At 55.2% G+C, this 22,644-nt stretch overlaps 1 protein-coding gene across 3 annotated transcripts in view; it reads right to left on the bottom strand.

Annotated features, from left to right (window-relative positions):
* The window catches only part of Mideas (mitotic deacetylase associated SANT domain protein), a 70,310-nt gene that overhangs the window by 23,721 nt on the left and 23,945 nt on the right, over positions 1 to 22,644 (bottom strand). Inside the window, exon 1 of one of the 3 annotated variants that reach the window (XM_042260898.2) lies at positions 19,177 to 19,314. The exons of 1 other annotated variant lie outside the window; for it this stretch is intronic. The gene's annotated coding sequence lies outside the window, so the exon portion shown is untranslated. Of the gene's footprint in view, positions 1 to 17,959; positions 18,601 to 19,176; positions 19,315 to 22,644 lie in introns of those variants that run through there. One more of the 3 variants, XM_042260901.2, reaches the window with a different exon arrangement.

Raw genomic sequence — 22,644 nt, forward strand, 5'->3', positions numbered from 1 at the left:
CAGACTAAGAACCTTGTCCCATTAAACTAGGTTCCGGGACTGGGCAGCTCCGGTCTGGTCCTCCTCACACCTCTGCCTACACAAATCCCCTGACCCAGAAGAATCTTCCTCAGGCCACGGCCACCTCCAACACTCCGAGGGAGGACGAAGGAAGTCAGGGGACAGGGACCTATTCCCAGGACGGCCACCCATCCTTTGCAGCTACACCAGGCTCTTGCAAAGGCCCAGAGAGCTAGGCTTGCAGCCTTTTATGCTGAGGCATGTAGGTGAGGCCCCACCCCTGGGAAGAGCGGCTGGGTGGGGCCCTGGCTGCCAGACTCTTTCTCAAACTAGCACAGAACCTGTTTTGCAACCTGGCTGGACAGGGGCCCAATTTAGTCTAGTCGCTGGTCAGCAGCTGCTGCCCGCTCCGACACCCCCTCTCCCTCCGCTGCTGAACAGGGGGCTGGTTAAGGCGGCCGCTAACTCAAATAGGAAGCATGCAGAGTTCTAGAACTTAGGCCTCCCAAAACTTGCCGGGACGCGAAGTGCTCAGTTTTTTCTGCTTTACCATAATTTGGGGGACATGGTTGCTGGGATGGGGGCTTTGTATACGTTAATTAAGCACACGCGCGCGCGGTACACGGTGAGCCAGACCAGGCTCCCCACCCCCCTCTAACTGGATGTTTAAGCCGACTGTTGATACGGACATTGCTACAGACCAGAATCCAGGCCTGTATTTTACAACACCCATGGCTGCTGGCTCTATCATTAAACTTTTGTTCTTTTCTCCAGATAAAAGTCTTGTTTCTCTGGTGTTTGTGTATTTTCTCCCTGGGAAGTTGGTAGCAGTCGGATGTAACAGCCCACCTCTTCCCCAAGATCTTGGGTCTTCCCCAAGAGGCCTTGGGTCTCTAAGGTAGGGAGGCGAGAGGCGGGTGAAAACTGAATCTGCAGATCCTGGTGAGCTCTGGACGCAATAGACATGGTCTTAGCAGGTGGAGCAGTTTCCCAGAAAACCGGCAAGGAACAGACCCGGCGTCACAAGTCCTGCCCACAAGAAGTCCTGCCCACACCTAGCGCCGGTTCCCCGCCCAGACACACGGTGCTATCTCGGCTCTGCACGCTTCCGCAGCAGCCCGGGCCTGCCAGCAGCTCGGCCGCCTGACTCACTGGCCGGGGGGGGGGGGGGGGGCTCTTTCACTTTCACCCAGCACCCAGAAGGGGAGTAACTTCCTCCTCCATTTCCTTCCCCGGCTCCTGGGCCCCCCGAAGGCAGTGCGAGCCCCTAGCCTGGGCACGTCTGTCTTTTGTTTTCATTTGCATATAAATTGCAGAGAAAGAGGGACCCCAGCAGGAAGGGGAGAATTCTGACCAGAGCTCAGAGCTCTGAGGGCCAGAGTAACAAGCTTTTGGAACACATCTTTCTCTTGCTTTTTAAACGGCCTTTCTTGGGCAGCCAGACCAATTCACAACATGGAACCAAAAGCCAGCCAGAGAGGGAAAATCCCCCTGGGGCCTCCATGAAGCTGAGGGTGGTGGGGCTGAAGAGTTCCACCCCTCGGAGGGAGACCCAGGCCCGGCAAACTTAGTTGGCCAGTGTCTGCAGCAGCAGCAGCAAGGCAGAGGAAGAAAGACCACGTGAGCGGGGAGGAGACAGGACAGAGGGAAGCCCAGCAGGCCACGTGCCTCTAGGGGGCTGCAAGCTCAGGGATGCTCACATTCATTTGTGGGAGCCACAGCATGGGCTTTGGGGGCCTGGAACAGGGGGGGAGGCCCACGTGGCAGACAGGCATGGATGCACGTGCAGACATGTTCCTGTCAGAGGGGGCCTACGCAGGGGAGCGGCTATTATAGCCAGGGCCTGGTGCAGGCTTTGGAGGACGCAGGGTGGAGTCTGTGGAGAGAGCTCCAGGGTTTGGTTGCTCTTGCCCATGGGTCTGTGGGGTGGCAGGGTGTGTGTGTGTGTGTGTGTGTGTGTGTGTGTGTGTGTGTGTGTGTGTGTGTAAGTCAGAAGGTGTGACTAGTTGTCCTGCTTCCTACCCCGCGCACCATGGCGAACCTATCATTCAGCATACCACAACAGGAGAGTCAGGGACTTCCTCAGAACAAATTAGGGGAGAGCTGGTTTGGGGAAAGACGGAATCACCCCCATAAGCGTCTTGCTGCAGAGATCTCCACAGCCATGCTCTTCCTGCCCTACAAGCAGAGGCCCACAAACACGCAGGCTTAAAAGAAGAGGGTGCTTGGGGACCCATGGGGAAATGGGAAGGGCCCCCTAGGCAACCAAACTCTAAGCAGCCAGAACAGTAATAACGCGGCCGGCCTGCGCCAGGAGGGTTCAAAGTACTTTGCATCTTTAAAAAATGTCTGTTACCAAGCACGGATATTTTAACTCCCATTTTGGAGGTAAGCTGAGTAAGGCTGACAGGAAAAAGGTCATTTGCCTATGGTCACACATGATTATGTCACCAGGACTTGAAGCCAGGCACGTCAGACTCAAGATGGAGTCCTGGACACAGAGCACTCTGGTCTCAGGCCCCTTACACTCACCCTTCCTGGGGCCCAGGGCAAAGGCTTGCCGGACACAGCCAGCCTCTTCACTAGCTCCGGGCAGTCTCCTCTTATTCCTATCTGAGCTTTGGCAGCTCACCCTCTCCCATTCTCCCCAAACATAACTGAGACACACGCCCCCCATCTGAAGAGACCCAGGGAAGGGCCTCATCACAGAGACAGCAGGTACCAGGCCCGGCTGCAGGAGCCGGCTACCCTGGCCCACCCTATGCCCAGGTTCTCACACTGGCACCGCGGGCCCTGGTTCAGCCTTGGTTGTTGTTATGGGGCTTTCAGTTCTTCAGAGTACCCTGGCACCTCCCACCCTCAGCAACTCAAACAGGCCTCAGCCACTTCCTCTCGTTTTTCCTGTCACATCCTCACTCTCCTCGGCCGGCGCCTCAGGTGTAGGTCAGCCTGACCTTCCTCACAGGGAGGAAGAAGGAAACCACCTTCTCCAAAGGCTGCCGGCCAATGGGCCAAATCCCCCAAGGTTCAAGACAAGACGAGGAGGAACCCCGGCTGGCTGGTCACCCCTGGGACCAGCTGCAGGGCCTCTGACGAAGACGACGAGGACGGATGAAAAGAACACAGCAGAAGGAAACCCACAGCCACCGTGGGGCCCCAGGCTCGGCAACCACTCTGTCAGTCTAAGTGACTGACTGTCATCCTCCCTTCTGCGGTCCCTTCCTCTAGGAGCCTCTCTGCTGAAACCAATCTCTGACCAGAGAGCCACAGGTTTCCTTAGGCTGAACACAAAGCCAGGGTCATTATCAGTGGCCAGGGACCAGGGAGGCTCTCCGAAAGATCTAAAGCGAAAAGCACTTTCTCTCTACAGAAGGGGCGGCAGGATGCATGCAAAAAAAAAAAAGAAAGAAAGCAGTGCTGAACCCACATACGGGTTTCACAGACACATGAGCAAGGTCTGGAAAGTCCTTGGGGTGCTCTGTGCAATGGCCACTACACTCTGAAGGGATGGCCGCTCCTCAAGTGGCCCAGCAGCCCACCTGCATGCCCAACTGTGACTCACCCATCCAGGAGAACCTATTGGGCCCTTCAGTGCAGGGGAGAAGGACCAGTTATGGCCACTGAGAGAGGACCGGGCCGTTCATCGGCCACCCGGGCCACTCAGTTTGTTCATCTGAGACACAGACTGCTGTGAGTCACGGAGACCAGGGAGGACGTGCCCAGCTTGATCCAGGGTCACAGGCGCTCGATTCAAATGAAGGCAGGACCCTGCCACCCCCAGGCCCAAGTCCTGCAAGCCCAGCTCAAGGAAGCAGGGGGGAATCGGAGCTTGGGGGTCTCCCACCCAAAAGGAAGTAAAACACAAACAGGGCACTCTACAAGACCCTGACCTCCAAGCAAGTCATATCTCGGAGCGCTGATGAGGCTACCTTGGGGCGAAGTCTGAACTACCTACCCTGCCCAAAAGTCCCCAGACTCTGGCTCCTGCTGACTCTCCCAGCACTTCATGCATGGAGGATATGATAGCCAGGCCTCATCAACCTACCTTCCCACTATGCTTTGAGGTCTCTGACTAGACTGTGTCTCTGCATTTCCACCCCTTGCATGTGGGCACAACCCTCTCATCCTTCAGCCCCTGCTCCCTCTGGAAAGCTCTCTGAGCAGAAGCTGGAAGAGGGACGCCGCAGCGAGCTTATCATGCTGCCTGATCCCACCACACACCTAGGCGCCTGGTTCCTCGTCTCTGGTAAAGACCCCTGTGTCCCCAAGATTGTCACCTTAGAACTTAGCCAAGCAAACGCGCTCACAGCCAGGTATCCAGACTGGGATCCTGCCTGGTCCTAAGGCCAGTTTATCTCCCCGACGGACAGCAGAGCTTCCCAGGCTGCCGAGGCCATATCAAGGGCTCATATTAGCTCTCCCGACAACACACACAGAGCCCGTGTCCTTTCCAACAGAGCTGAACACAGGTCCATCTCCAGTGGCGGGCCCATGAGTCATTTGCTCCTGGACCATCATTCACAGGCCCATACTACATGCAAGTCACCTGGAAAAGTACCAGCTCTCCTGCCCCTAAGGCTTTTCACCCCTGCCTGGGCCATGGCCAGGAACACGGGCCTTTAAATCTGTTTACCTCATGCCCTGACATGGCTGGGCTGAGTCTCATGACACCGGATCTGTCTAAAACATTCAAGATCCATGCTAAGGGGCCCAGCATGGCCTAGCTGGCCCCCTAGTGCAGGTTCACTTTCTGAACGGCCCTTTCTCAGATAACTGAGGTCTCTGGCTACAGCCAAGCTGGGTTAAGTATTCTGGAAATGCCATCTTGGGCCAGTTCGAGTTGTGTGGTCTTGGATGAACCTTCCCTCCAGACACAAAGTAACAAAGTAGCTATCAAAATGTCCTTTGCTCTTCCCTCCACTGCAAAAAGGAGTTCACACTCAGGCCAGAGAGCCCAGTTTCTCCAGACCACTGGAAACAGGAGCTCTGTTCTTAAGGAGTCGCAAGTCAATGAGAAAAGAGGCTTTGATGGCTAACGGGAGCTGTGAGAGCAGAGCAGGAGGAGGCCTGTGACTGATCCATTCCCCATCCAGAGTCCCTGGACCACCCTGTCCCCAGACTGCAGCTCAGAGATGCAGAACACCTAGGTGGACGGGGAGACACCTAGGGGAGGGAGTCCCCAGGGTCTGGGTTACGAAGCTGGCCAGGCTCAGAAACTTGGCCAAGGTTCAAGCTGAGTACAGTATGAGCTTGGACAGCTCAAAAGGCCAACGGTGAGTTTCTTTGAAAGGATTATGTGTGAGCGGGGGGGGGGGGGGGGGGGGGGGGGGCTGGGCTAGATCTGATAAGGACACTGGGGGGAGGTCCAGCCTAAGCAACAACCGTAACTGTCCCCCCTCCCACCGCCCCACAAACACCGGCACGCTGTCCATCAGGGACCAGGATAACCAGTTTCCTTTTATGGGGGGGAAGCTCACGCCGAGAAGAGATACTGGGGCTGCTGGGCAGAGGACTAAGCATCCAGACTCAGCATAGCCTCCGCTGAGGGGCTGACTGGCTGCCTGCCAACCAGACAAGGGTCACCACCTTGTCTAGAAACCCCCTCCCGCCCCCACCCCCGCCCCCGCAGAACTCAAGGACCAGAAGGAAAAGGGGGACGCTGGGAGCGACTGTCTATAAGAAATGACAAGGCTCGGCAGGTGGCTGAGTCAAGCGCTTGCCACCACTTGGACCCGCTGCCCCCGTATCAGAAGCTGGGCATGAGCAGGCACCCATAATCCCAGTACGGGGAGGTGGAGACAGGAGGACTCCTGCAGTTTACTAGCCAGCCAGTCGTCAAGTCTAGTAGTCAATTGCCAAGCTCCAAGTTCAACAAGATATCTGACTCCAAAGTAGGGTAGAGATACGAATGAGGAAGCCACCCAACACTGACCTCTAGCCTGCACTCACACGTGCACAGGTGGCCTCCCGTCTGTCCCCTCACAACACTCTCTAGGCCCTGGGATGCTCACGCCACCAGAGTCTGCTCTAGCTCTTCCCTTCCGGAAAGGTCTGACTCCCTACCTAGTCGGTCCAGGGCAGGGCTCTCAGGAGGCTGCCGGAGTGCCCCAGTGCCAACCTCGGCGCTGGGCCAAGACACAGAGGAGATCAGTCACAGGGGCCTTGCTTCACACCGGCCGCCCTGCCTCTTCCCCCACGGCCCACACCCTGCTGCAGCTGTACAGGTCTGCCTGGGCCCCTCCATCCATTCAACAGGCATCTGACAGCCCTGGCTGCAAGCCAGGCTCCAGGGAGACACAGGAGGCGGCAGGGTTGTTACCCCGTGGAGCTGCCGGTGAGGTGGGCAGAGAGAGACACAGGAACACGCATCCACTATAACGCAGAAGGAGAGGAAGGGCCAGAGGTAAACACACGGGCAGGTGACCACCCTCAGGGAGCTCCCTCTCTGGGCCTCTGCTGACGTGGCCCCTCTGCCTGTAAGTCCAGCCTCTACCGCTGTTAGCTCTGCTAACACTGTTTCCAGTGCATACTGTTGTCACCCCGACTGGCTCTTCGTTCCGTTCCATCACTGCTCCACGGGTTAGAAGCAGAGGGAGGGAGCAGTGGAGTCCGGGAACTAGGCATCTGGTCCGATCATCTCCACTCACCGGGTCCTGCATTTGAGGAACTTACGGGCTACAGCCAGGGCGTGGGGAGCCGCGGGAACCAAAGAAACACTGATGCAATAAGCATCGGCCCCAGGAGACAGGACCACCAGCACCGCCCGCGTGCCCGAGAGCACGCAAGCGCTGCTTACTTACACAGACACTATCACCCAACTGAGACACGACGAGAGGACGGCTCGGAAAAGTGGCCTGTCCCCAAGTTCACACGCGAGGAACCAGGCTGCTGACATCCAAATCATACAGCTGCCCCCATCATCACACCTCTGCAACCTGTCTGTATCCTGCAGTGACACTCAAACCCATCCCGGGCCTGAAAGAGGAAGAGAGGAAATGGGAGGTGAACCCGGACGGAGTTCTTCACACAGAGCCCAAACAGCGCCAAGCATGGGAGCCGGGGAGGAGCTGGCGAGTCAGGGCCTGGTGTGGCGACATTCCCTAGGGACCATCACTGCCAGAGTGGTGTTCTGCTTGGAAGACACAAGGGTCCCAAAGAACCCTGGGTGGACTTTGCTTAGCAAACACTAGGGATGCAAAGCCCAAGGTCCAACTGGGTGCCCATGTTTATGGAGCTCTTAAGGTGTGGGCATCATCTTCTTTACCCTCACTTTTTTTTTTCCATTTTACGGGCCAGGAATAGAACACTTAAAAAAAAAAAAAAAAAAGGTAACACAAAAGAAGGCAGTAATGGGGAAAATATAAAACAAGACATAAAAATGAATGGCAAAAATGAGGCATAAATTCTACCTTATCAACAACTATTTAAAATGATAGTGTATTAAATGCTGCGATTTAAAAGCAATGGTTCAAAAATAATAATAAAGGCAGTAGTTGACAGAATTTCTTAAAGTTGACCCAATGATATGTGGTTTACAAGGTACTCTTTCTACTAAAAGACTTAGCCGGGTGGTGGTGGCGGCGGCAGCGGCGGCGGCGGCGGCGGCGGCGGCGGCGGCGGCGGCGGCGGCGGCGGCACACGCCTTTAATCCCAGCACTTGGGAGGCAGAGCCAGGAGGATCTCTGTGAGTTCGAGGCCAGCCTGGACTACAGAGCGAGTTCCAGGACAGGCTCCAAAACTACACAGAGAAACCCTGTCTCGAGAAAAAAAAAAAGACTTAAACAGGTTGAAAATAAAAAATGAAAGGAGACAGCAGCACTCTGGGAGGCAGAGGCAGGTACATTTCTATGAGTTCAAGGCCAGCCTGGTCTGCAAAGCCAGTTCCAGGCCATCCAAGGATCCATTGTAAGACTGTATCAACCCCACCCGACCTCAAGAAAAAGAAGAGGAAAAAAAGAAGTGCCCAAAAAGTGTTTGCTGTAAGCCTGAGGACCTGAGTTCAGATCCTCAGCAGCCACATAAAACACTGAACACAGCAGCACAGGCCTGGAACCCCAGTGGAGAGAGAGGATCCCTGGGGCTGGCTGGCCATCCAGCCCAGCCAGGTCAGCAAGCTCCAGGTTCGGTCAGAGACTTTCTCAAAAAATAAGGTGGACTAGCCGGGCGGTGGTGGCGCACGCCTTTAATCCCAGCACTCGGGAGGCAGAGCCAGGCGGATCTCTGTGAGTTCGAGGCCAGCCTGGTCTCCAAAGTGAGTTCCAGGAAAGGCGCAAAAGCTACACAGAGAAACCCTGTCTCGAAAAACCAAAAAAAAAAAAAAAAAAAAAAAAAAAAAATAAGGTGGACTGACTGAGGAAGACATCTGACCTTGACCTCTGGCCTTAACATACATCTGGCACACACCCGCACACTCACAAAATACACATACACACCAAATAAATACAGAAAAGATAAAAAAATAAAAATATACCATGCAAACAGTGTCCAAAGGAGACCTGGAAGGACTGTACAATATTTGTGCAAAATTGGTCTTTAGACAAAAATTATTATTAGAGACAAAGCGAAACATTTTGTCATGCTAACAATGATGATCTGTCAAGAAACTATCACAGTTAAACATGTATGCACCTAACAAAGAAAAAAAACATGAAGCAGACACTGTCAGCATTGAAGAAGGAAACAGTCAATTCAACTGTTACCAAAGACTTCAATATTCTAGTCTTTTTTTTTTTTTTTTTTTGAGACAAGGTTTTACTCCAGCCCAAATTAGTCTAGAACTTGATGTAATCCTCCTGGCTCAGCTTCTCAAGTCCTGGGGTAACGATGTGAATCCCTAAACCCGATCTCAATATTCTATTTTCAATAATGGACAATACAATTAAACAGAAGATAAACAGGAAAAAGAAAGCTTGAATGAGACAAACCAACTCTATCTAAAAGTCGCCTATTTGACACCTGCCCAGCAACACCATATACTCTCTTCAGAGAGCCTGACAGCCACCAGCATGGATCCTAAATCAAATAAGTCCTGTGTGTGCATGTGTGTGCGCGCGCACTTGAGACAGGGTTTCTGTTTAACAGCCCTGCCTATCCTTTCAACTCTCTCTGTAGACCAGGTTGGCCTCAAACTCACAAAGATCCACCTACCTCTGCCTCCTGAGTGCTGGGATTCAAGGTGTGCGCCACCACAGCCTAGCTCAATCAGATAAGCCTTAATAAATGTAAAAGGACTGAAATTATACAAAATACGTTCTTTGATCAAAATGAGCTAAAAGAAAGCAAATAATAAAGTTGAGAAATTTACAGAAAACAAAGGTTCAAAGACCCGCTCATACTCTCCGGGCCTGTGAAGGCCACTCCCTCCTAAACCCGTGTTCTCCATGCATGGTTAGATCTTGAACATTTGCAAGCATGTAGGTAACTTCTTGCCAGTTCCTCACACTAGACACGCTGATTCTGACCCCCAATAAAATAGCTTGCACAAAGCCAGGTGTGGTGGTACACACTTTTAATCCCAGTACTCAGGACACAGAGGCAGGGGGATTTCTGTGAGTTCTAGGCCAGCCAGAGATGTATAGTGAGACCCTGTATTAAAGAAATGGAACAGCTTCAGAATGAGGCAGGCTTAGCATTGCAACAGGCCACCTTGGAGCTTTGCTTTTCCCTGGGGGAAGGGCCACAGGCCGGGATTCCCGCTCTGTTGCCAGTCTACAGAAAATCCTAAATGCATTTCCTTCCCAAAAGACAGGAGCCAACATTTTCAGGACACCTGAGCCAGGCGCTTGGCAAGCCCTGATTCCTGGCAATCCATCCTGACAAACCATCCAAGGGCAGATCCTGACCTCTCAATGAAGGGGAACTCAGAGCCTGCTGCTGTCAGCCCGACATAAGTTCTAAATGCCGTCTGCCTCCGAGGTCCCTCTCTTCCCACCATCCCACATCTGGAGTCCCCAGAAGGAATGAACAGTACTTTTGAGAACACTCCCAAGCCAGTGTGGCCTCTGCCTCTCTTCCCACTCCATCCCAAGGATGCTGCTCTTCCTGGGGAGCATTTTCAACCAGGGTGTGGTGTATCACACTCAAGAAATGATGCAAATCTTCCAGAAATAGGCCTCTGATGGGGGTGCTGATGAGAAGCTCCCGAAAGTCAGGAGATCCCAGAGAGTACACAGACCGTGTGGAGAAAGGAGCCCGCAGAGGTAGACCGGAAGCTGCAGATCCGCTGGACTCTGGTCAGGGAAAGGCCAGGCCTCCCATCATGTCAAGATGGCTTGGGCCTCTCTCCAGCGTCAACTGGCAGAGCAGAGCTCAGCTGGGAAAGCTGAGCAGATTCCAAACATCAAGGGACGTCCGCGTTCACCCAACCTAACTCCACATTCGGCACCGTCATCCAGAGAAAGCAAGAAATTTGTTTTAGGACATACAGCCAGGAGCATAGCAGGGTTCCAGTACTAAGAACTTAAAAAAAACAATCCTTCATGCCTCCGTGTGAGAAAGCCCCGGCTCTTGGCAGGACACTGAGGAAACCTGGAGCTAAGGTTAATCGCACTACCACACAAACACAGCCTCATCCACCCCTTTCTTTAAGGTCGCTTCAGGGAGCCGCCGTACAAGCACGGTACTAAGAACCCCTACTTAATCCTCAGCAAAGCAAATGTCCTCCTCTCCCTCTCTCCACCAACAAACCCGAAACGTTCCAAGGGGTCAAAGGTCAGGAGAGCACAGAGCTTGCAAGTCCAGGACTGGAGCCAGCCAGGACTGCGTGTCTCAGTAACTCTTTCTGCAAACTTTCTCCCCCGAGTCTCAGGCTCGGCCTCTTTGTTTGGATGCCACACAGAGCTGTTTTGAAACGGATGGCAGAAACACCAGGTGAAGAGAAGCCTTCCTGAAGACTGTGTGACAACCACCCTCATGTTCCCAGAAGTGTGGCTGGCTGGGAGCTCTGTAGAGGCTACAGTGATCCCCACGCCTGCGGATGCTCTGGAAGATGTGTCTTTTCCTCACAGAAGCCGCATGCTTCCCGTCTTCTCCAGCGCGACATCCCTAAGCGGCTTCAAAATAAAGCCTGCTCTCTCCAGGCCATCTCATACCCCAAATACCCATAAGGCTCAAGTTCTTAGCCCTTCCTGCCACCCTGAAGTCTAACTCCACTCAGTTCCACGTTTGAGTTCCTTTGAGCCCCTGTGGCCGTTCAGGACACTGAGCATCAGACCCAGCCGCAGGCAATCACGTCTCTGCACGGGGTTCTATGGCTTCTTCTGAGAACTTAAATATTTTAAATGAAAGCTGTGCAAGGCACGCGCTCAGTAAGGGAGAGGAAGATTGGTGACCACACACTCCAAGATCACAGCAGAAGTCCCTGCTTCGTGACTGATGAAACCAAGACCCAGAGGCTTAACTGACCATGAACTCACGGTCACCGGTCCCAAGGACATACTACAGACGACTACCTGAGTAGAGCTGTGGTCTGGGCTGCCAAGTGGAGGTCCTCACATTTGGTACCTGTCTTAGTCACTGTTCTATTGCTATGAAGAGAAGAGACACCATGTCCAAGGCAACTCTTATATGAGAAAGCATTCTCTTGGACCTTGCTTACAGATTCAGAGGTTTAGTCCCTTATCCGCATGTCAGGGAGCATGCAGCATGCAGCATGCAGCATGCAGGCAGACATGGTGTAAAGAAGTAAGTAAATGAGAGTTCTGCATCCGGATCCACAGGCAGCAGGAAGAAAGAGACAATGGGCCTGGCTTGGACTTTTGAAACCTCAAAGTCCATTCTCAGTGACACACTTCCTCTAAAAGGCCACACCCACTCCAATAAGGCCACACCTCCTAATCCTTCTCAAATAGTGCCACTCCCTGGTGAGTAAACATTCAAATAGATGAACCTAGGGCGGGGGAGGGCACATTCTTATTCAAACCACTACAGCACCCCTTCAGACCTGCCAGGGCCTCATCTGTTTGGCTTATCTCTTCCCAGTTTGGGGGTGAAGCTGGGGGTCTGGTGTCCGGGGTCCTATGCCTTCATCCTTCCCCCACCCCAGGTTTTCCTGTCTGACCAGCTCTAGAGAGGGCCAAGACCCATCTGGTTTCCAGACTTGGTGTGGAAGAGAATGTGTTCCCCGATCCTCCCAGTGCCCCAGAAGCTCACAAGCCGACTGCCAGGAAAGCAGGGTTCACAGCATGGCCGCATGGTAGGTGCAGAGAGCGGCCCATCACACAAACATCGTGTCAGCACCAGGCCCTTCCTCAGGCCTGGTCAAGATGCAGGACCTTTGCCAAATGCTGGCACATTCCTTGCATTTCTCCAGTCTCCGAGCAGCTGCTGTAGGGCCTTTTCTCCTCTGTTGATTTATTCTTTATTGTTCCTGAAATACACCCAGAGGCCTTTGGCATGCCACGCCAGGCACCCGCAGAAACATTCAGCCTAAGCCCCAAGTACACACCAACCAGGCACTCCGGGACCTGGGCCAAGCCAACAGGAACGATAGGCCCGCCCCAGGGTCAAACCCAGCCGTCGGCAAGACCCAAGATCCCACCTAACCCCTAGCTCTGTGGTCTCCAGGGCTTTTCTTAGGACCGTAGAGGCTGGGGTACATTTGAGAGAGAAGACATCTGGAAGGCCTAAACTCAGCCTCATCGCCCCCTTCCAAGCATGTGTGAATGGCCCAGCAAGTCCTAGACCCACGCTCAAAACTGGGCTTCTGGTTGCCCCCAGGAAGTGTTAATGGGGAGGGGGAGACACAGAGGGATCTTTCCTGCCCTTTCTCAGCCCCACACGTCTCCCCTACCAACCAGTCCAATGGTGCCCTAATCCTTACCATCTCACTGCACGCTGTGGGGGAAGCACTGTTCCCTGTACCTGAGGACCGTCACAGGAAGCGTGGAGCTGTGTGGTAAGAGGGCTGAACAGGGTCAGCTTCCTTGTCAGTAAATGGGTACAGCAGCCGGGCTAAAGCTCCTGTGGGGTTAGGTGAGGTAACCCAGAGATGAACTGCCTGCTTGACAAAGCGAGTCCCCGATAAATGCTGTTTCCTTCCCCCTTCTGCTGGAAGGCCTGAGAGAAAGGAACGGCCTGTCTCTTTTGCCTTCCCAGCTGGGTAAAGACTCCGGGCAGGCCGGGCAGAACAAGGAGACAAGGAGTCCCAGCAACTGGGTTGAACTCTGCAGACGTGTAAGACATCTGGTCCGCAGACTCGGGATGGGGGGGGGGGGTGGGCTGGCGAGCATTCCAGAGCACACACACACAGCACGGGCCTCCTCCTCTTGACTCAGCTGTGCCAGCAGAGACGACAGGGACACAACGGGACCAAAGTACTCCCCGGAGAACACCGGCCACCCTCCTGCACTCGGTTTAAGAAGACCAATAAAAAGGGAAGGTGCCATGGCCTGAGAGGGCCAGGCGCAGGGTGGCCACAGGAAGGAAGAGCAGAGACGGCAGATGTTAAGGCTGCCGTAGAAAGGAAGCCAGCCTGCCCAGAAGCCATGGCAGGCAGGCAGTGTCCCACAAGTGGAAGTGCCCGCCTGGTTATTTTGGGCACGTCTGTCCAGAGCCGGCGAGGAAAGGCTGCTGTGAGCAATGTGGCCGGGTTGTTTACCCTCAAGCGTGCAGGCCTGCAGAGGGAACAGGAGGCAGCAGCGGCCACCATGCAGAGGGGACAGGAGGCAGCAGCAGCCGCCACCGTGCAGTGGGGACAGGAGGCAGCAGCGGCCACCGTGCAGAGGGGACAGGAGGCGGCAGCGGCCACCATGCAGAGGGGACGGGAGGCAGCAGCAGCCGCCACCATGCAGAGGGGACAGGAGGCAGCAGCAGCCGCCACCATGCAGTGGGGACAGGAGGCAGCAGCGGCCACCATGCAGAGGGGCCTTTACTCCCTTCCCCTAGCTGTCACTATGTGTGTGCACGCGCGCGTGTGTAGCATGAGTACTTCTGCTTTCGCTTAGATCCAGCTCCATAACACACACACACACACACACACACACACACACACACACACACACACACACAAACTATGGAGCCAGTAGAAGGCTGAGCCACACCCAGGAGCTGAGACGGTATCCCTCTGCGTTCTTCCTGCACTGCAGTCAGCCCTGCCAACTTCCAAACTGGGAGGACAGTGACCCTGAGGACGACCCCCGGATGTAAGCACGTCCCCTCTTCCCACCCTCCCAAGGTGAGATGGGAACTGGCAACCCCAAGCAACTCATGGCCTCTTGGCCTCCCCATGTGGAGGAAGGAGTTTAGCTAGATTGTCTCCCCCCCACCCCCCCCACCCCCATGTTTTCCAGCTCTGGGATAACTCCCCACAACTGCAGAGCCCAGGATTATGAACCAAGGCCAACGGAGGCCTCAGACCCAGTGAGGTCAGGTGAGGACACAGGTGTTTGCCCCAGGATCTGCCCCAGGCAGAGAGGAAGAGTTTGAAGCACGGGCCCACCTGCCCTGCACAGGCCCCTGTCTGCACTCCAGCGGCCTTCCCTTCCCAACTGGCAAGTTCTGGCCACAGTGGGCCGGACTGGGACGTCTGTCTCCCTAACTTGGGAAACGCTGAACCCCAAATCCCCTCTCAGCGTTCCTTCTTGTCCAGAGCCCATCTTCCCTAACAATCTGAATGGCCCCAGGGAATCCCCGGCTGGCTGCATGCCTGCAGAAGAACCTCCTCCCTTCCAGCTTGGGTGAACAGATCTCACCCAGGCTGCTCCCCTCCCCCTCCCTGCTGGAACTTGGAGGAAGAAGCAATGCCTGGAAAAAAAGCAACCTCCCTCCGCCACAGGCTCCCTGTGGTTGGGAGAAAGGCAAAGGGACCGGGGAGCACCCTCCTGGGCTGGCCACCGTGTGAGGAAGAGGAGGAAGAGCCACAGCCACCCGCCCGCCCGCCCGCCCGCCGGGGAAGCGATGGGTCAGCGGCCCTGGTTATCTCTCCATGTGGCGGCTTCCTTCCCAGACACTCTTTCAGTGCTTCTCATCCTTGCTCTTACTTCCGCTGGGGAGAGGGCCAAAGTGGTCTTGCATGGGACAACTGCCACCCCTGCTCCACCCAAAGCCCCATCCAGGTCACCCTGTCAGAGCACAGGTGAGCTGTTCAGCCTGGGAGGGCAGGTTCCTCAGAGCACAATGTGACCTCCGGGAAACTGAGTCCTTAACCCTCCTGTCCAGGGACAGTCTCTTCTAACAGCACGGACTTGAGTAGCCTGAAGTGAACCAGTTGTAACCCAAGCCCTAAGGAATTAGAAAATAAGCTTCATTTGAGCAACTGACAGTGACATCCCGACACGGATTTCCTACCACAAGCAGGATACCCTTCGTTTCCTCTTCCCCAGTAGGGGCGAAGAAAAGCGAACAGGAGCTGGACCTGTTATGGATAGGTAGCACCTATTGCAAACCTTCTTACTACCAGCCTATCAATTTGCATGCATAGTCTTGTCTCACCTTTACGGCCACCGTACAAAGCACTATTTTCCTCCCCATTTTACAGAGGAGAAAACTGAGGCTGGGGAAATGAAGCGCAGCACAAGGCCACAGGGCAAGTGGAGAAGCTGGAGTATGAACCTGGGTGCTCAGGGGTCATTCCCATGCACCCGCCACACTTCCTTCAGTCACTGCCAGGTGACTGTCCACACACACACCATCCAGGAATGGCGTTCCAGTGTGGAGGCAGAGGTGGGTGTGGATGAGTTTGGCCGGATGGCTCTGGAATTTGAATTGATGCCCCCCCCTCCACGACTGTTACAGTTCCCAAGAGTGTGACTGCGAGAGCTCACGTTAAGTGTGCAAGCAGAAGGGGTGGGAGGAGGGTGATCTGGATTCCAAAGAGCAGCCTCCAACACAGAGGTTATGCTGTCATGCCTCTGATTCATAAAATGAGCTCACAGGCTCCATGTCCCGAACGCTACTTCACATGCAAATGCAGGCCCCCTTACTAAGAACTGGGGATTTCAGCATTCCTAGCCCCGGTCCAAGGTGCAATTTCCTCCAGCCGCATGGAGTTAGGACGTGCAGGAGCAAATTCTCCGACAAAAAGCCACCACTGGCTGCATTTCCTGCAGTCTCCAATGAGTCAGGGAAAAGTAGATAGAGCCTTCCCACTACCACCAGCTGGCCCTGCAACAGTACAGGTACACACGTGCGTGTGCACACACACACACACACACACACACACACACACACACACACACCAAGGGGTGCCAGCCTGTCCTAGCCAAACAAAATGGCCAGTTTAGCAGATCTCCAGACAGGAAGCTCTACCACTCTCACTCTGAGGTCCCCGTGGGGTCAGGATGACAGAGACACGAGTTCCCAGAGCTGAGACGCAGAGGGACAAGCTGTACTAACCAGCACCAGCATCATTCACGGCGGGCTGATCCTCTTGAAATTAACAATGCAGTGAGGTGGTCCCCACAGGAGAGGAAGGACTCACCAGCCCTCCACACCGCAAATCTGTTTTTTTTTTCTTTTTGAGGCAGAGACCATATAGCCCACCCAGGATGGCCTTGAATTCATGAGCTCAAAAAAATCCTCCCACACCACTGCCCCACACCCACCTCCCAAGTATCTGGGACTAAATAATGGGGTGTGCCATGAACCTTGGCAAGTACTTCTTTTGGTAGGGGTAGAGATCTCTCACTCACGTATCGAACGTGTACCAAACTCTCACGGGATGCCAGGCATTGTGGAAACAGCCCTAAGCTGGCTTGCAGGAAAGCAGAAACTATCCATGTTTTGCATGCATTAACTCAGAGTCCTCACAGCGACTCTATGACATAAAGCAGCAGCTGGGTGTTCAGAAGGCCTTCAACAGTGACATGTGAAACGGGACTAAGTGGGGAGACAAGCAGCAGTCTCCCAACAACTCATGTCCTCACCCGATATCAGCACACCTTTCTATTGCGTGACATGCTCTCAAGGCTAAAAGATTTGTGGTCCGGGCTCACAGGAAACTAGCCAGGTGACTCTCCATCTTCTTTCTACCTACTCCTGTCTTTTTCCAGAGGCCTTGGTTTCAAAGAGCCTTCCCCCAGGTTCTGCAGCCATGGGCAAAGCCCTCAATTGCTTCTACACCTCATGCTGCTTCCCCCTTTTCCATTTATTAAAAGCCCAGGATTTTAAAACTAGGGCTGTTTTTAAAATCTCATGTTTAAAAGTTAAAACTTCCGCCGGGCGGTGGTGGCGCACGCCTTTAATCCCAGCACTCGGGAGGCAGAGGCAGGCGGATCTTTGTGAGTTCGAGGCCAGCCTGGGCTACCAAGTGAGTTCCAGGAAAGGCGCAAAAGCTACACAGAGAAACCCTGTCTCGAAAAACCAAAAAAAAAAAAAAAAAAAAAAAAAGTTAAAACTTCCATCCTTCCGGGCATTCCAAGGAACTCTTTCTTGAACTGAGTATACAGTAGGGGTTCTACCTGGTGCTTGGAGCTGCAGAGACAGCTGATGGGCCTTTCCTAGAGCAAGCTGTAAACCTGGGGACATTCTCCAGGCTCTTTCACCCCTTGACCCCTGGGAGCTACAGACCAGAGGAACCAGCCAGAGGCCAATCCAATTAGAATGGAGACTGGGCCAGGGCTGTGCAATGAGATAGTTTATCACCGTAATTGAATGTTTACACCCTGCAGAGCAGCAGGAAAAGAGGCCCCATAAGTTCTCAACTGAAATGCCCAGTCCCTTTTGGTTCTGGATTCATCTGACCATGCCGAAAGACAGCATTTCTCTGATGCTAAAGGTGCATATATCCTTACTTTCCCTGGGTGGGCTCTGGGCTCGGACTGCCGGTTTCACCCCCTCAGCCGAGGCACCCAGGTTGGAGGCAGAGGTCAGAGATACAATTCCATCTTCGCCAAACCATCTTGGTCCTAAAACTTCGGGGTCAGGACAACCCAGGCCTCCATTCAGACCAGGCTCCCAGTGCCGGATGAAGCCGCTTTCCCCCTCCCCAGCCACAGCGGCCACCAGGATCCCTTACACTCACGTGCCACGGTGGCCTCAAAGACCGGCCACTGCTCCCCTCTCCTGCCTCCCCTGGGCAAACAGGTCCGAAGTGGCATGGTGGAAGCAGGAAGTAGCCGCCGAAGTTGTAGCCAACAAAAGTTTAAAACGAGGCAAGAAACTTCCCCTTTCATCCTTCCAGCAGCTCGGGCCAAAGATGGCTTGGGAACACTCAGTGGCCTCCCATTTGGGTGGCAGACGCCTCCTCCAGGTCTGCTTTGGGTCTGAGGCTTGAAAGCCCCAGGTACTCCAAGTTCCTCAGCTTCCCCAAGTCTTTACTTTAAGGCCTGGGTGGGGTGGGGGGCTCGCAGCAGAGGTCCACACGCCCCTCATTGTGAGCGTGTGCGAGGCGGGGAATGATTAACTCCAACGAGCCCGCCATATGCAGGGCCCAGACGAACCCGGGCTCCAAAGCTCACGACAAGCACCCTGGAACACAGCACCCGGCCGGGGACGCGGGCGTGCGGGGGCGGGCGAGACAGATGACAGGTCTGAGGTGCACCAAGCAGCGCCCGGCGCGCGGGGTGAGGCTGCTCCACGCTCCTCGTCGTCCGGGGGGCCCCCCGCGCGCGCTCAGAGCTCCAGCCTAGGCCTCTCCAGCACCGGCCCCGGTTCCCTGCCCCCACAGCACCACCGCCACACGACCACCCTCCCGCAGATCTGTCCCCGCAAAGTCCCCCCGCGCCGACACGGCGCCCAGCACGCTGCAACGATCAGGGGCGCCGGCTCCCAAGTTCTCGCAGCTCGCGAGCCTCTCGTCGCGCCTCCCCGGCCCGGCACGCCAGCGGGTCCCCGCGGGTCCCCACGTTTCTCTGTCGCGCGCAGGAGCAGCAGCCGCGATCTCCCCCCCCCCCGCAGCCGCCGGGAGCGGGCGTGGAGAGAGAGGCTCGGGAGGGCTTTCCAGCCGGGGCCGCGCCTGGGTGGGCGGGCCGCGGGCGAGCTGCGTAGCTGCACAAACACGGCGGGGCTGCGCTCGCTGCACACGCCGTGGCGGGGCGCGGGCTGCGGGCCGGGAGGAGGCGGGCGACGGCGGCCCCCCGCAGCCGCTCCCGCCGCCCCGCAGGCCGCCGAAGTTGGGCTGCCGGAGGCCCCCGCGCGTGCAGAGCTGCAGCCACCTCCTGCACGGTCGCCCCCAGGGGTCCCCTGGCTGGCCGCGCCGCCGGCAGGCCTCGACCGTCCCCGGAGCAACACACCACTTACCCAGCTCCCGCCCGGCCTCCGGCCTCAGCAGTCTCCCTTCCTTCCGCCGCGGGCCGCCGCCTTGGGTCGCCTCCGAGGAGCCCGGCCGCTTGCACGCACTCCCGGATTTTAAAAACAAACAGGCGCCGTCGCCTTCCCCGCGGCGTTCGCAGGGCTCTCGCCAAAGCCCGCTCCTCCCGAAGCTGGGAAGTTTGCTGGCAGGGCCCGGGCGGGACGTGCGTGCTGTCACCCGCTGCTCGCGACACGGCAGCCTCGGCGCGCCCCGCGCCCTTCCAGTCCGCCTCGAGAGCGCTCTCCCTCCCTGCGTGTCACCCCCAGTCCTGCGATGCAGTGTCAGGATTGCACGACTCTGACTCATCGGTTGAGCTCACAGCATGAAAAAAAAAAAAAAAAGGAGAGAGAGAGAGAGAGGGCGAGAGAGAGGCAAGAGCGAAGGAGGAGGACTCGCTGGCGTGCTACAAAGGATTGCACAACTCGAGGGCTGAGAGCGCCGAGCGCCCAGTGGCTGGCCGGCGCGCGGCACGGCGGCGAGCAGGAACCAGCTCTACCACTTCATCAGCACAACTGTCTCTGGGCGGCCTCTCCGCCCGCAGGCTCCGCGCCGCCCACTTCCTGCGACCAAATAAGGCCGGGGAGGCGTCTTTAAACCTCCGGCGGCTGCCGGGGCTGGGGATTTCCAGCAGACCTCACCTCCACTTGCAAGGCTGCGGCCACCCTCCACCCCAAGCCTAGGCCTGAGTACACACGCGCACACACACACGCACGCACACACACACACACACACACACACACACACACACACACACACACACACACAGAATCCCCATGGCTCTTCGGTAATCAACAGGCCACGCGGCTTGTTCCTTGCACACCAAGGTCAGGAGGAGACAGTGACGAAATGTTTGGAAACCCATGCAGCCTGCCAGGAAAGTGTGTGTGTGTGTGTGTGTGTGTGTGTGTGTGTGTGTGTGTGTGTGTGTGTGTGTCATGGTGGAGAGGGCACAAGTCGCTTTCCTCCACAAAGAAAACTGTGGCTTTGGAGACGGTAAAGCATGCACAATCCTCTCCCAGGCACTTTATTAACAGCCTTGCTGAGTTTCGATTTCTAAGCCAACCAGCCTGACCCTGATGTGAAGGTTATAGAGAAACCAGCCCTGTCCCTATAAGGGACTCATGTGACCCTTACTTAGGCGGTGAAAAGCTCCTGGGTTGAATTCTCACAGCTCAGGCCTAAGATGGGCAGCGTTGACTCTAGGCCACATCCCTGTCTCTTCTCCCCCTTGCCTTCCTTAAACATAATTTTCTGGTCCTAGCACGTGATGCCATCTTTCCCCGATTGGTGGATGATGGGAAACTCAAGAGGTCTTCCAGAGCTGAGGGAAAGTCGGGTGTATTTTGCTGTTTGGATGTTGCTGCTTCTTAAGATGAGTCAGAAGGTTTTTCCTCCAAAGGAAACACCACGGAGGAACACACTGTGTTCTGAGAGACACTTTCCCCTGGGATGGGTGTCAGGTACATCCCTTCCTGTCTCAGCAGTGGGAGGGCAGCAGAATTCTCACGCTGAGATTGCTGGGCCTGGGGCCTTCACTTTACCTAAAGAGTGGAGGACACGGATGTCCAACAGGGAACCTTCTTCTTCACAGGCACTTGCAAGACCTAAGCGGCATGGCTTCCTATCCATCCTCTTCCACCTCTTTGCTGGCTTCACGGCTACCTTTGTGCACCTGCACCTGGAAGACACTCCTTCCCCAGAGGACAAGGGCTTACTTGTCCTACATCGTGACAAACAGGTCAAAGAATTTTAGCTACAAAATACCAGTAAGTATGCCAGGGGACTAGACCAGACGACCTCTTAAAAGTCTCTTCCGGTTTAAGATCCGTGATTCTGTGATTGTGAAAAATGAATGGAGGAGCCTGGGAAACCCCTTTCTACAAGGAAAAGTCCAGACTCCCCAGTTTAGCATCCACTAAGACAAGTCTCCAAACACTTCCCTGTGCAGCGACTGAACAGCTGTGTGAGAATATTTTAACACTCTTCATTCACCAGATGGGAACACAGGCTCAGAGAGCTTGCATGCCTTTGCATAAAGTCACAGGGTAACCCAATAATCTATCCCCTCTCTTCCTTGGCTCCCAAAGAGTAGGTCACTGACCCATTGAGGGACTGGGGTACTCAGGTACAAGGTGTTCCCCCCCCCCCCCCCCCCCCCCCCCCCCCCGGTAAAAGCTAGACTGTCGATGCTCCTGGCAGAGGCTGGATCTAAAAGCCATTTTGGTTTTTCCCTTTGCAGGTCTCTTTATCCCTGTGGCAGTTCATCTAGGTGAGAAAAACAGGAGCAACCCTGTGGAGACCCAAATTACTCAGGGTCTGAGAATCTGAGCTTGCTTTACCCAACAGGGCTGCATAAGGGGATGCTTTGACCACGGGCATGTTTATACCAGGTGTTTGGAAGGGTCCACACTTGGCTGTACGGAGTGCTTTGATCTAGCAAGGGGGAGGTCTTTTGCCTCTCTCCTTGGCATGTTATAAAAAGCCTCTGAATAAACCTTTGAGGCTGCTGTGTATTGATCCAGACCCTCCCGAAGCTACCTGTGTTTCTGTCTTTCCTCTCATCCTCTAGGCCTATCATTCTATCTAATATTTTCTTATTCCTCTCTCCTCCTCCAAAGAACCCTAGAAAAGGTGGGACTCCCACAGTCCCCCACACAACCCACTTGGTCTCCAGGGTCCACGATTTCCAGGTCCTTCATTAAACCTGCAGCCATGTTGAACTTCCTGAGAGCTCAGCCCCTGCAGTTAACCAGGGCCAGCCCAGAGGAAGCCCCTGAAAGAGAGTCCAAACTAGTCCTGGGACATCTCCCAAAATGACCGAACTGGGGAGCACATTCCTAGAAGAGTCTGCCACCATGGTGCCAGGTTCCAACCTCCTGGGAATCAGTGGGAGCCACAGCAAAGAGCATTTGCTCAGCCTGGTCTCAGAGGACTTCCTCCCCCCACCCCCCACAAACTGCTGGGCCTGTCCCAGAAGTCGCATGGCGGAGTGGGGGGGGGGGGCAGGAGGCACAAGAAGTCAGTGGCCCTCAGGCAGCCAGCCACTCGCCCTGAGCAGCACGCTGCTTCACTCAGCTAAACTTCTACATTTGAGCCACCTCAGGAAGGGGGGGGGGTGCCTTTTCATGGCAGAAGCCGACCTCCCACCAAGCAAATGGGGTGGTACTGAGGGAGCTACAGGCTTTCTGGGAAAGCCTTGGAGGTCAGTCTTCCTGCAGATATGACAAAGCAGAATCACTTGTGAAGTGCAAGTTTTGGTGTTAGCTCTCCAGTCCCTCCTACCAGCCTCTAGGGCAACCAAGAAGGTAACCTTTTAGAGTTGGGGGGCTGGGGAGCAAGGGAGGGGTTCCTGAGACTTTACCTAGAGAATGCCATTTTTTTCCTACCACCCCACTTCTTCCCAAACCCCGGGGGAG

The sequence above is a fragment of the Peromyscus maniculatus genome, chromosome 14, assembly GCF_049852395.1.
Source record: "Peromyscus maniculatus bairdii isolate BWxNUB_F1_BW_parent chromosome 14, HU_Pman_BW_mat_3.1, whole genome shotgun sequence".
NCBI classification, from domain to species: Eukaryota; Metazoa; Chordata; class Mammalia; order Rodentia; family Cricetidae; genus Peromyscus; species Peromyscus maniculatus.